The following is a 12,426-nucleotide window of genomic DNA, read 5'->3' as shown; positions in this document are numbered from 1 at the left end:
CAGCTTCTTCTAATCAGCTACCGCTTCTGCAACCTATGGATCACTGTTCTATTATTCTACATGCCAATGTCCTCAGGCTCTGGGAGGAGAGTCCTGCTCTCCAATCCTCCCTTCATCAGAGATGGTGGAGCGTTTCTGAGAAATGTTCACCTCTGATCCCTAGGACATAAACATTTCACCTAGACCAGTGGTCGGCAAACTGCGGCTCGGCAAACCGCTGATCGCGAGCCACATGCGGCTCTTTGGCCCCTTGAGTGTGGCTCTTCCACAAAATACCAACTTCTGCGCATGGCCACGAAGTTTCAATCGCACTGTACATGCGCGCCCACACATGGTATTTTGTGGAAGAGCCACACTCAAGGGGCCAAAGAGCTGCATGTGGCTCGCAAGCTGCGGTTTGCCGACCACGAACCTAGATCAATGCAACAAATGGACATCATGGCATTCTAATGGTGGGGGTCTCAACTTTAGTGACCTGGTGATTGTGGGTTGGTGGGCAGTGGGACCAACAAAAGTGATAAACAGAGAAAATCTTTGAGGCCTTCTAGAGTAATCAGAAGTCACCCACTCACTTCAACCCTTCATTCCAAAATTCCTTCACTGACACATTCATCCACTAATCACTTTATTTTCCAAATATTTACCTGTGCTCATCACTGTTCTGAGCACTGGGAGACAGGTGATAAAAATTTAAAGAGGAGGTGATCCATTAATTGGGAAAGTCGACAGTCAGATGAGAACATTGACACCCTGGCAGGAACTCTAAGGTAGAAAGTGATGAGTCAGGAGAGAGTCACAGATAAAGGACTATGGAAGGTTAAAGAGGAAAGAAAGAAAATGCTCACTGGGAGTTTCCAGAAAAGATTTCATGAAGGATAGATATTCAGGAATTCAGGCTCGGCCTTCAAGAAAAATAGGATGTTGACAGCGAGGAGAGGAGTGGTTATTGCAGAAGAAAGCAGTGGCCTGAAACAAGGCAAAGATATGGGGCAGCACAAGGTATGGTTTAATATTGGCAAAACCTCGGTGTCCCTGAAACATAGTCCATGAAGAGGAACAATGGAGACAAAGGTGGGAGGCAGGCTGTGGCCATACCTTGAAGGTGTTTAATACCTGACAAAGGCATTCTGTTGGCCGAAGGACTGTGAGCGTGTGAACAGAACTGTAATTTGGGAAGATGGATCTAGGACCAGGAGTAAACTGATAGTGGGGACACCTGAAAAAATGCAGGTGGGAGATAATAAAAACCTCAGCTAGAGTGATGGCATGGAGAAGAGCAGGTAGGCAGAGGTTTAACAACAGGAGTTGATAAAGTTTCAGAAGTTGTGCTGTTGTAGGAGGAGTATAGGTGTTGGGATCAGACAGGCTCTGGGACAAACTTCATGCTTTTCACATTTTCCCTCATGTTGAGAACTTCCAGGGGTAGAGCATGACCTCCCCAGCCTACTTTCCCCCTCAGCCGTGTAGCCATGTGTGTGTTGTGGAAGGCACAATGGGAGGAGAGGCTCGCCTAAGCCCTCTCAGGTTGTGGCATGGCTCAGAGGGATAATATGTGTGGGAATACATCATAGAGTCCGAGGAACACTCATTGTGGTTATTTCAGTTACTACCTGGATGTGTGGGACCAACAGAAGGGAAGGATCTTAAATAAACCTCAGGTTTTTGAACCCAGATGACTCTGAAGGTGGAGAATCACATGCTGGAAAATGAAAGGAGGAGGGAGGGAAAGAAGGTCACCACTCAGCCGGTGCCTCAAAATGAACTCCAGATGGATCAAATATTTAACTGGAAGTTTAAAACCACTGGCGGATTTTATAATGCAGCAGTTGAGAGATTCTATCTAAGAATTCCAGGGAAGATAGAAACCGAGAGGAAAAATATTAATAAAGTTGGCTGCATTTGAAGTCACAACTTCTGCATAAAACAAAATAATAAATGATATTGGAAGAAAAATAGTCAACAGGGAGAGAGAAACCAGTTGGCCAATCATATGACTGACATGAGTTGATTTCTGGATACATAAGCAGTCTTACAGAACAGTTAAAACTACAAGTGAGCAGCCAAATAGAAAGAATGTGAATAAGTAATTTATAAGAGAAAAAATACAAACGATCAATAATAAAAGAAAACCAATTGAAGCTTCATAAAACACAGTCAAGTAAAATAAGGCTTTTTTTTTTCTTTTTCACCTACTATATTGGTGATTCAATTAGACTGAAAAAAAAAACTGTTCTAATGAAGAATTAGGAAGTGATTACTCTTATATGCTGTTGGGTGGTGATAAAACATAAAATATGATAGTTGTTCTGGTATTTAATATAGTAATATACACCAGTATATTAAAATGATATATCCTTTGACTTATCAAATACACTTCTGGAAATTTTCCCTAAGAAGATGTATACGAAAATGTGAAAATATAAATGGATAAGATATTTATTTAAATTGGGAAGAAATAATAAATTGTGCTAAAGTTATAATTTTCTTTAGCTACTAAAATTGATGACATAGACCTTTATTTATTGAGCTGAAAAGCTGTTAACATTTTTCCCTTATTTTGTATCCATATGAGATAAATGGAATGGATGTTAACAAAACTGATTGTGATCATTTCATAGCATATTGTTAGTCAAGTCATTATGCCATACACCTTAAACTTATACAGTGTTATATGCCAACCACATTTCAATACAATGGACAAAGCTGTTAGCTGCATATTATTGAATGAAGATATCAAGTATTACCATATATATGTACTTCTATACAAGATAGGTCTAGAGAAATGTTCACCAAAATGTTACCAGTGCCTTTCTCTGGATCATAAGATTTCTGATGCCTTTTTCTACATTGTTTTAATTTTTATACTTTTGGAAACATTTTTGGCGGGCCAAAACAATAGCATTATCAAATGATATGTACAAAATAGAGCAACAGAAGGAACCAAAGAGGGAGAAAGGGGAGAGGAGAGGGACTAAGGGAAAGGAGGTGTATTAAATTGCACCCATGGCATTTTAATTTAGGGCAGTGACTGAGTGATGGCATAGAAAGGTCAATGCCATTGAAAGAAAAGCTTATTGCTTACAATTTTTGAGACAAGGGGGCACATGAGGAAAGTGCCATGATTGGTCGTTGAGCAGAAGCCACGGTGAGGAAAGAGCATGGCCAAGAGAAGTCAGTCTGGGTTTTCTGTGGGCAGGGAAGGGCAGGGGAGGGGAGCAGTGGGTGACTGGCTAACTGGAATAGTGATGGTGGCCTCTGTGATAAATAAGTAATCTCTGGCTGTTGGTACCTGGCCATAGGTTAATTTAGGGCATGGGAACTATTAATTTGGTGTGTGGGTTAGATAAATGAGATGGCTGGGGTATGGACTCAGGATTGGTTGGTTTGTATGTGAAAAGCCTGCTAGGCAAATTGTTTATTATCTCTAAGAATTAGCTAGGCCTGGGAAAAGCAGATTCTCTCCGACCAGCTATGTACCCCAAGGTGTCCAAATATCATAAAATTAAAAACATGATTAATATAGAAGAGAGTGAATAGGAAGGGAGTGGGGAGTTAGTCATGGGGGCAAGGCCCTGGGAGATGGAAGCAATGGATTCTGAGGATAAGTGGAGGGACTTGCTATAGTCTGAAGATGGGCTGTGCTTCTTCCAAGGATGAAGAGAAGAAGGTGTAAGAAACTACACAAACTTCTGCTCTATAAAGAGAGAGGCAGAAGGAACTTGCATTCAGATGGACTCAATCTTAGCAAAAGAGGAGTCTAAGTCAGCGGATCTCAACCTGTGGGTCGCGAGCCCTTTGGGGGTCGAACGACTCTTTCACAGGGGTCGACTAAGATGATCGGAAAACACATATATAATTACATATTGTTTTTGTGATTAATCACTATGCTTTAATTATGTTCAATTTGTAACAATGAAATTGGGGGTCACCACAACATAAGGAACTGTATTAAAGGGTCCTGGCATTAGGAAGGTTGAGAACCAGTGGTCTAAGTTATCCTTAGAAAATGACTGAAGTAGAGTTTGGGAAAGAATCAAAAAAGAATTGAGTTTAAACAACTTTTGTGAAAAAAAAATTATTTGATTTTCTAGGTGTGAGTAAAAGAAGAGCCATTAGGGTCCAGGTAGGGTGATGATCAGGCACAAAAAAAGGTAAGTTTGACTCAGGGTTACACTTGGATATTTGCTAAAAGTAGAATAGACTCAGACTTTTTCAAATTTATTCTCTCTCTCTCTATTTTTTTTTTAAACTTCAAATCCCTGAACAACATTTCAGCACCAGGAATTTGCCTCCTTGGATATCCAGCCAAGATGATACAAGAACCTATGGCTGTTATATAGACCACTGTCCTCCACTGTAGTTGGCTCTTGAATCATGTGAGAGGCATCTGGGGACCTTCCTTCTCTCTTTCATTGTTAGCTGGAAGACCCACACCTCTGTGCCCTGACCCCTCCCTACATATTCATTAGGAAAGGTTAATGACAACCCCCCTCCTAATCCTTGACATGGAGTGAGAAAGGGGTTAAAAAACAAAAGAACCTTATTATACTATCACTTTCCCAAGATTTGGTATCCTGAATATTTTCACAGATCTGTCTGTCTGACTCCTTCTCCCTAGTGAAATTAAGAACAACCTTATGCCCTAGCTGATTTGGCTGAGTGGATAGAGCATTGGCCTATGGACTGAAGGGTCCCGGGTTTGATTCCAGTCAAGGGCACATGCCCGGGTTGTGGGCTCGATCCCCAGTAGGGGGTGTTCAGGAGGCAGCTGATCAATGATGCTCTCTCATCATTGATGTTTCTATCTCTCTCTCCCTCTCCCGTCCTCTTTGAAATCAATAAAAAAATATTTTTTAAAAAGAGCAACCTTATGACTAGCCCTCACATGAGGCTCACACAGATAGGAAATACATTTATGAATGAATGGTTTCATTATTTCACACAGCTTTGCCATGGGTGATGCAATATAGACGATGGTCTAGTTATCAGTGCTTTCTTGCTTCATGCTTGGGTTAGTAACTGATGTCTCCAAATGCTTGAGTGAGGGCAGATGAAGGGGAGGAACATGGAACACCCCCCAGATGTCCACCGATTCCACATGACAGAGGCTGGCTGTGGGAGGTGATAAATGTGTTCTGCTGGCCTCAGGCTGAGTAGTGCCAGTATGAACACAGTCGGGAAAACAGCAGGCCTGCGTGGTCCTCTCTCTGGGCCTTGTCTTCTTTTCTTCTAACCGAGATGCATTCTTTACTCTTGATTTGGAGGCTATTTGCAGTGTATCCCAGGGAGTGAGCCCATGGCGTTGACTCCACTTTCCTCTGTAAATACTAGAATCTGTCTCCTCAGGGAGTCAGAAAGATTGTTTATTAGTTTAAAAATAAGTCATGATTGCACAATCTCTCCCCTCCTCCACTGCCATCTCACTGGTGATAGGAAGACGTTCACAGGGAGAGTGAAGGCAGGGCAGTTGTCTGCGGGACACGCTGACTCTTATCTGGAGGTGAGACTGCCAAGAAAAGACGCAATAACACTTCAGGGACTGCCTTCAGTGTAACGGATGCTTTTTACTAAGAAATGAAGTCAAAAGAGAAAAGAATTGCCCATTAGTGGGAAGGGATTTATACCCAAGCCAACATTCCCCAAAGCATCTCTGGTTGATTCTTTGAAATAAAAAGAGCAGAAAAAGCAAGTAGGTGTTAGACAATATCTTCAGATATCTGAAACAGAGATTTTGACATTTTCCACCCAGTTCATTAATCGTCTTATGTATCATCTTGTCTAGGTACCAGCTTGATTATATGAAAAACATCTCTTGTTTGAATCACCCAGTTAATTTCCTCTTTTTCCCTCCAACCTCACATTCTTTCCGGACAATCTTGTTTATTCTCATAGCCCAACACCACACGTGGGATGATGAAGCCTAACCTGTAACCTGTAGACGGAATTTCCTCTTAGAGCTCTATTCGCTTCTGCAGAGCTGGATCTGATGATCTCAGAGATACCTTAAGCACGATGTTTCCAAAACCAAAGCTGTCCTGTTCTCCCAAAGCCAGTGTCTGCCTCTTCCTGGTATCCTAGTCAGTGGTCACCATACCCAGTTTTATAAAACTCAAAACATATCTGCGTCACTACCAGAGTTATTGTCCTATTGACTATGTCAGGCTGCTTTGAAGAAAAAAAAAGTACACATCCCAGCTTGGAATGATCAGCTTACAAAAGTCACAGAACTATGTAGATTCTTTATCTTATTTGTATTCTCTGAGGCATTCGAAGCCTTTGGCCATTGCCTCCTTCTTGGAACGCCTTCTTTCATTCCTGTAACCTCCTATTTCTTTATTCATTTTCTTTGTAAGTTTCTTGCTTTGGCTCACTTTCCTTCTTCCCTTTAGTGATGTTTTTTCCGTAATAAATATATTATCTAATCTCCCTCATCATTTTCTATTAGAGTTCCTAAGAAACATCTGAGAGTTCTTATTCAGTAGATCTGGGATTTATATTTTTTAATAAATATCTTTTTAGCTCTCCATTCGAAGGGTTCTATGTAAAACCATTTTATATATAATTTGTGAGATACACAAATGCAAGGCAGTACTATTGTTACAAATAATATGTATACTAGAATATGTCTGGAACCTGTATTTCTCCTACCAGGACCAAGGAGCAGACACTAGCTGTTGTTCACCTACTTCCTTTACTTCCAAAACATTCAACTCTCTTGTAGTTTCCTGGGGGCCTGTGTTTGAGTTCTAGCCTGTGAGTGGAAGTAATGTGCCCATGAGAGCCTTCCATTTGTACTTCTTCATGCTCCTTTTCTCCTTCAGTTGGCCAAGTCAACACCCATGGACAACTTGGAAGGCATGTGTTAAAAATGGCAGAGACTCCGTCATCCTGAATCCTCAATAAGCAGCATAGAGGATGGTTTCCCTGCTGACCTGTTCACTCCTTCCACTGCAATCACATAACCAAGAAACAAACTTCTGTTCCAAGTCATTGAAATTTGGGGGCTATTTGTTATAGCAGCTGACATTTTCCTAACTAATACTAGGTAAAAGGTAACAGTGCATCAGCCATTTTCACCACGTATCTCAAGAACATCTGGCTACTCCTTGATCCCCCATGCCTGTGGCTTCCTAGTCACTGTGAAATCTCTTAGCACAAGGGAGTGCTAAGTTTTCTTGTGCCGTGGATACATTCGGCAGCCTATGGATACCTTTCAGAAGAAAATATTTTTAAATCCTTAAAATAAACCATATACAAAAGAAACATATTACAAATTTTATTGAAAGTTACCATAATATTAAAAAATGTAAAATTTATGATAGTTATTAACATGTGAAAGAGCAAAGCAACACATTAAAAATGTAAGTAAGTTTGAAGTCATTTTTACTTTTTATAGACATATCAATATTAAGCCTGGCCAGTGTTGTCTGCCTTGAATAAAAATATTGAACTATGGGGGAGCCTTTGTTAAGACCTCACACATACCATGTTGGAAATTTAGTCAATGCTGATTTTTTTGTTTTGATGGTTAGAAATGTAGACATCCCAATTCACAAAGATATATTGAGGAATTTGGAATGAAAGCTTCCATAGATAGTATTACAAGAGCAGGATAGTCTTCTCTCAAGAAATACCAAAATTCTCCAAGGATTTTTTGAGTAGATACTAATACATTAAAATTTTAGTTCTGTGATCAATGAGCTCATGTTTGGCGAGATCAACATCGTTGATAAAGTTTTTATATCAGAAACTGTTCAGTAACACATAATGAAAATGACTCATCCCCTTCCACATATTGATCCATAAACAATTGTAGATCAAGAATGTTTTGCAGATGTCAAGGTCACCAGTACTGGGTTTCTGAATGATACCTGGCCTTGGGTTGCCTGAAAGTCATCTGGCAACACTGTACAAAAAGACAGTGATTATGTGTGATCTACTATTAGATCTAATAAGAGCCAGAATTTAAGAGAATTTTGAAATATCTGCAACAACTGTAAGGCAATAGGCAATATCTGATTTCTACTGGTGAAAATTTACAAGTACTGCTCTTATTTCTGTGGCTTACTGCCTATATTTATAATTAAAATAAGTTCTAACTTCCAGTTAAAGTTATTGAAAATAAAGGTTTTTACCCCCTCAACCAACTTCAAGAACCCACTGAATTTTTCCCATGAATCCCTTGGGGAGAAGTGTAGAGCCCAGGTAGAAATCCCTGTATCAGCTCTTTAAGATGCAATTGCTCAGGGATAGCAAGCTCCCTTCTTGCCAAAGGTGCAGGCTGTGCATGTGGATAAGGCCTTGATGTGGCCAAGCTTATGTTCTGAAGTGAGAAAGTAATTCACTCCTCCCCTTCTTCAAACTCAAATGTCCTCTTTTACTTTTTCTGTCCATGCCCCTTATCCTGTGGCAGGGACCCCCACTCATGGGATACATGGCTGAGACAGAGGTTCTAGATCAGGCCACACACACTCTAGTCTTGCCAGACTTAGAGTTAGCATGAGCCTTTCCCTTTTCTCAGAATCTCGTAGCAGGGTTGGGGGACCTTTTTTAAGTTTCTTTGTATCCCATTTCTTCCCTGAAGACGGTCTTATTTTCTCATAATTTTATATGAGTATCATAAAAATATAGGGTACTATACAAAAGGGAGGTAGAATTAACCTTTATAGACACAAAAATACAAATAAGCACATGTGCCCATCATGTTTAACCTTCCTTAGATAGGATATTATGCTAAGCATTAGGTTTAGTACACACACACACACACACACACACACACACAGCACTTCAGCATTGTCAACAGATCAGATTGCTCATGGCAGATATCCATTACAGCAACAATTTTCAACCTTTTTCATCTCATGACACACATAAAATAATTACTAAAATTCTGTGGCACACCAAAAAAACATATTTTTTGCCAGTCTGACAAAAATTAGGTATAATTTTAATTCTTTCACACCAGATGGCTATTCTCTGTTGTTATATATTTTGTGACACTCTAAGGAAAAAGAGGTCAGTTCCCCTGACTAAATAGTCAGGTACTGCATGTTTTAAAATTTCTTGTGGCATATAGATTCAAATTATGAAGATTACATGAGTTAGCATGAAAAGTGTTTGGGGAATAAGGCTTGGCATGTAGTACGCAGACTACAAATGCCAGCCTTATAACTCTTACTAGAACCAGTAGTATTCTTAGTGGTAATTTCATCACTGTAAGAAATGCCAAGGAATACTGAAATGCTCAGAATTTAGTGTTCTGCTATAAATTCTAGATCTCACTGCTTATTAAGCTCCTTTGTCTGTTTTTCACTTTGCGTTGTCCTCTACCTTGATTGCCAGCCAGGCAGCCATCACCCTAAAGGTCGCCTCTAGATCCTCTAGATTGCATGTTGTAATTTACTACGAACTTGAAATCAAGATTATACAAGACTATTTGGATGGTGTAGACAATGGTATTAAATAGATGGGTCTGTGTAGGTCATAAATGCATCTATTTTCCCGATTGACTTTTATGATAAGTACACCTGGATATCAGGAAAGATTTGTTTCCTGGATAAATGGATATGCCCACCCAATAAGTAAGGTATGGCTGTACATTTGCATCACCTTCCTTTTATTCCCTTTACCACCATACCCTTTCCCATCCACAACCCATAAGGCAACACATTCTCTCAAAGAACCACAAGATAACGGTCGGAAAACAGTAAACTGGGTGAATTTCAGGGTCAGTGGCCACTTCAATACTCTGATTTATGTAGGTGACCAGTTCCAGGTGTCAGGTATATTTAGAGATGAGCGGGACTGTCTAGACACCACAAAGGCATTTCCTCTCCTACTTCAGATTCCAGCGAATAAAACAAAGGATGATGTTCCTTCTTGTCGACACATGGGTGTGCCGGGTGGGCTTTCTGGGTCCTGTTGGTGGCAGTGGTGAGCGTACGGCTCCTGTTTCAGAGGAGGAGTGAGCACCAGAATGTTTAGCTTTGCAGGTGGTTGTGTCATTCATGATATATTTCTTGCTGTCTGACCAGTTGGTAATGTCAAGCTTATAAATCTAATCCTAGGGTGGAGATAAGTGAGATGGGAGATTTTGTGCTTAGGAAGAATATACCTATGGGGCTTTTAAACAGAACAGTATTGAGTTGTTTGTGTCACAGTTTTATGGTTCTGGATAGTCTGTTCTAGCTGGAAAAATTGTCAAGATTTATGGTAACATCCGGCTAAAGAATGGAGTACTTTTAAGATGCTCACATGACACCTGTCAGCTGAAGGAGAGTTATCATGGTTCCTACTGCTTTGGCTGGACCCGTTTCCCTTCTGGCTTCTTGAACAGGTCTGTGTCTTGGGAAGGAGAGCCTTCTGAGCCTAAGGCTTGGCCCTACGGCACATCAACACTATGTCCAAACAAGCAGCAGATCGCATGGCAACAGAAGCATTTGCTTTGGGGGAGTAGGGTGCAATGGGCAGCTCAAGGGATTAGGAGTGAAAAATACTGATTTCAGGACTCAGCTCCATCACTGAGCTAACAAGGAGATTCACCTTTAGAAAGTGCTGGGACCTCTCTGGGCATCAGTGTGGGCACCACGGGCGTGTGCAACTCAGCTCTCCCTGAAGGAGAAAACTTCCTGTGAGCTTTGTCAAGTAGCTGACATCTTCAGCTGCAGCACAGGCAGGATCCATCACGGCTTTCTTGCCAAGACCACACTGTTCCTGGGATGGTCAGATGGTAGCTGAGCACAGCAGGGGTACAGAGCAGAGCCTTGCCTGGCTGGCATGGCTCAGTGGTTAGGCGTTGACCTATGAACTAGGAGGTCACAGTTCGATTCCCGGCCAGGGCACATGACTGGATGTGGGCTTGATCCCCAGTGTGGGCCGTGCAGGAAGCAGCCCATCAATGATTCTCTCTCATCATTGATGTTTTTATCTCTCTCTCTCTCTCTCCCTCTCTGACATAAATAAAAATATATTTCAGCAGAGTTTCATGCCCAACACAGGGCTCCTCTGTTAGGCAACAGGCACAGTGGGACTCCCTATTGCCTGGTCAGATGCTCAGAGCCACACTGGAGCCTGAGTCTTTTCCTACCTCAGCCTCCTTCATCCTCTGTCTTTTTGCTCAAATGTCAGACCCACATCCGACCCTGCAAAAACCCTTGCTCCTTCTCCCCTTTTTCTTCACAGAAGGTCCCCCCCCCCATAAATCTTTTGCACATCTTTTCCATTTAGGCACTTGCTTCTCAGAGGTCCTGAACTAATAGAGTCAGTGTGTAGACAAGTGTTATAATTTGCCTACACTGTACATTTCCCCCTTTCTTATAGGAATGCAATCCCCACATAAAACCAGCCCCTTATTGGGGAACAACTCTTCTCCAACTCCAAATGTGGGGCGATGGTAGACTGTCAAGCAGATATTCTGTCACCTTGTTCTGGGGCTACTGACATGGGTACAGGAGCCAGGTCAGATGGATGTGCTCAGAGTGGTTCATGTGGACATATGACCAAAACAATCCAATCAGAGCCCTCCCCTGGGATATGCTTCACTGACACTTACAGAATGTCTCCCCTCCTAGCAGAGATGAGCGAAGGGTGTGAACTGAACTTCTATGATCACACACCTTACCACAGAGAGGAGACAGACAAGGAAGCCTATGGTCAGGGAAGGTCAGAACCCTGTATCGGTGTTCAGAGTTCCCATCTGGAGGCTCCTAGAGCTGCCCTCCTTCCTGGTGATTTTTATTTGGGTCTGAAACCTTTGCCAGAATTCTTCCGTTCTGTCCCTGTCTTTTAATATTTTTAACTTAGGTTGGCTGGATCAGGTCCTGCCACTTACACACAAAATTGCTTTCAATAATCAAATCCATTTCTAACAAAGTGATTCTATAAACCTGTCCTATAAACTGAGGTTGACCCTGACTGGGAAATGGAATGAAATGTGCATGGTTGGACATATCAGCAAAACGCCTGACACAGAACAGGCAATCAATCAAGATTTCTTGAATGGAACTGTAAAAACATGAGAAAACGAGAGAATCCAGGTCCAGAAATTAGGGTATACTTCTCAAGAAGGCATAACTGTGCCTAGCACATTGTAAGCACTCAGTAACTATTGTGTTGAACTAAATTATGAATATAAAAATACCTGGCTTCCCTACAAATCTATTTCACCAGGTAATCTGTGCTTCCTAACAAGTCAGCATTAGGCATCCCTGAGAAAGACATCTCTTCTGAGACTGTTTTCCATTTCCTGCATCCAAGTTGGAATTCACCAACTGGAGAGGAACTACAGAGAGAAGGGCCCACAAGGAAAGGGGCCTGGAGCTGTTCAGAAGGGGTAGCAAGAGGCAAAGAGGAGTAGTCATCTGAGAGTAAAGAGCAGGACACCCTGGAGCTGTCAGTGACCTTTCTATTATCTCAATGAAAGAAGCC

The sequence above is a fragment of the Myotis nattereri genome (assembly GCF_964212035.1).
Source record: "Myotis nattereri genome assembly, chromosome: 10".
Taxonomy (NCBI): domain Eukaryota; kingdom Metazoa; phylum Chordata; class Mammalia; order Chiroptera; family Vespertilionidae; genus Myotis; species Myotis nattereri.
The sequence above is the reverse complement of the archived record's forward strand: the minus strand, read 5'-3'. Positions refer to the sequence as shown.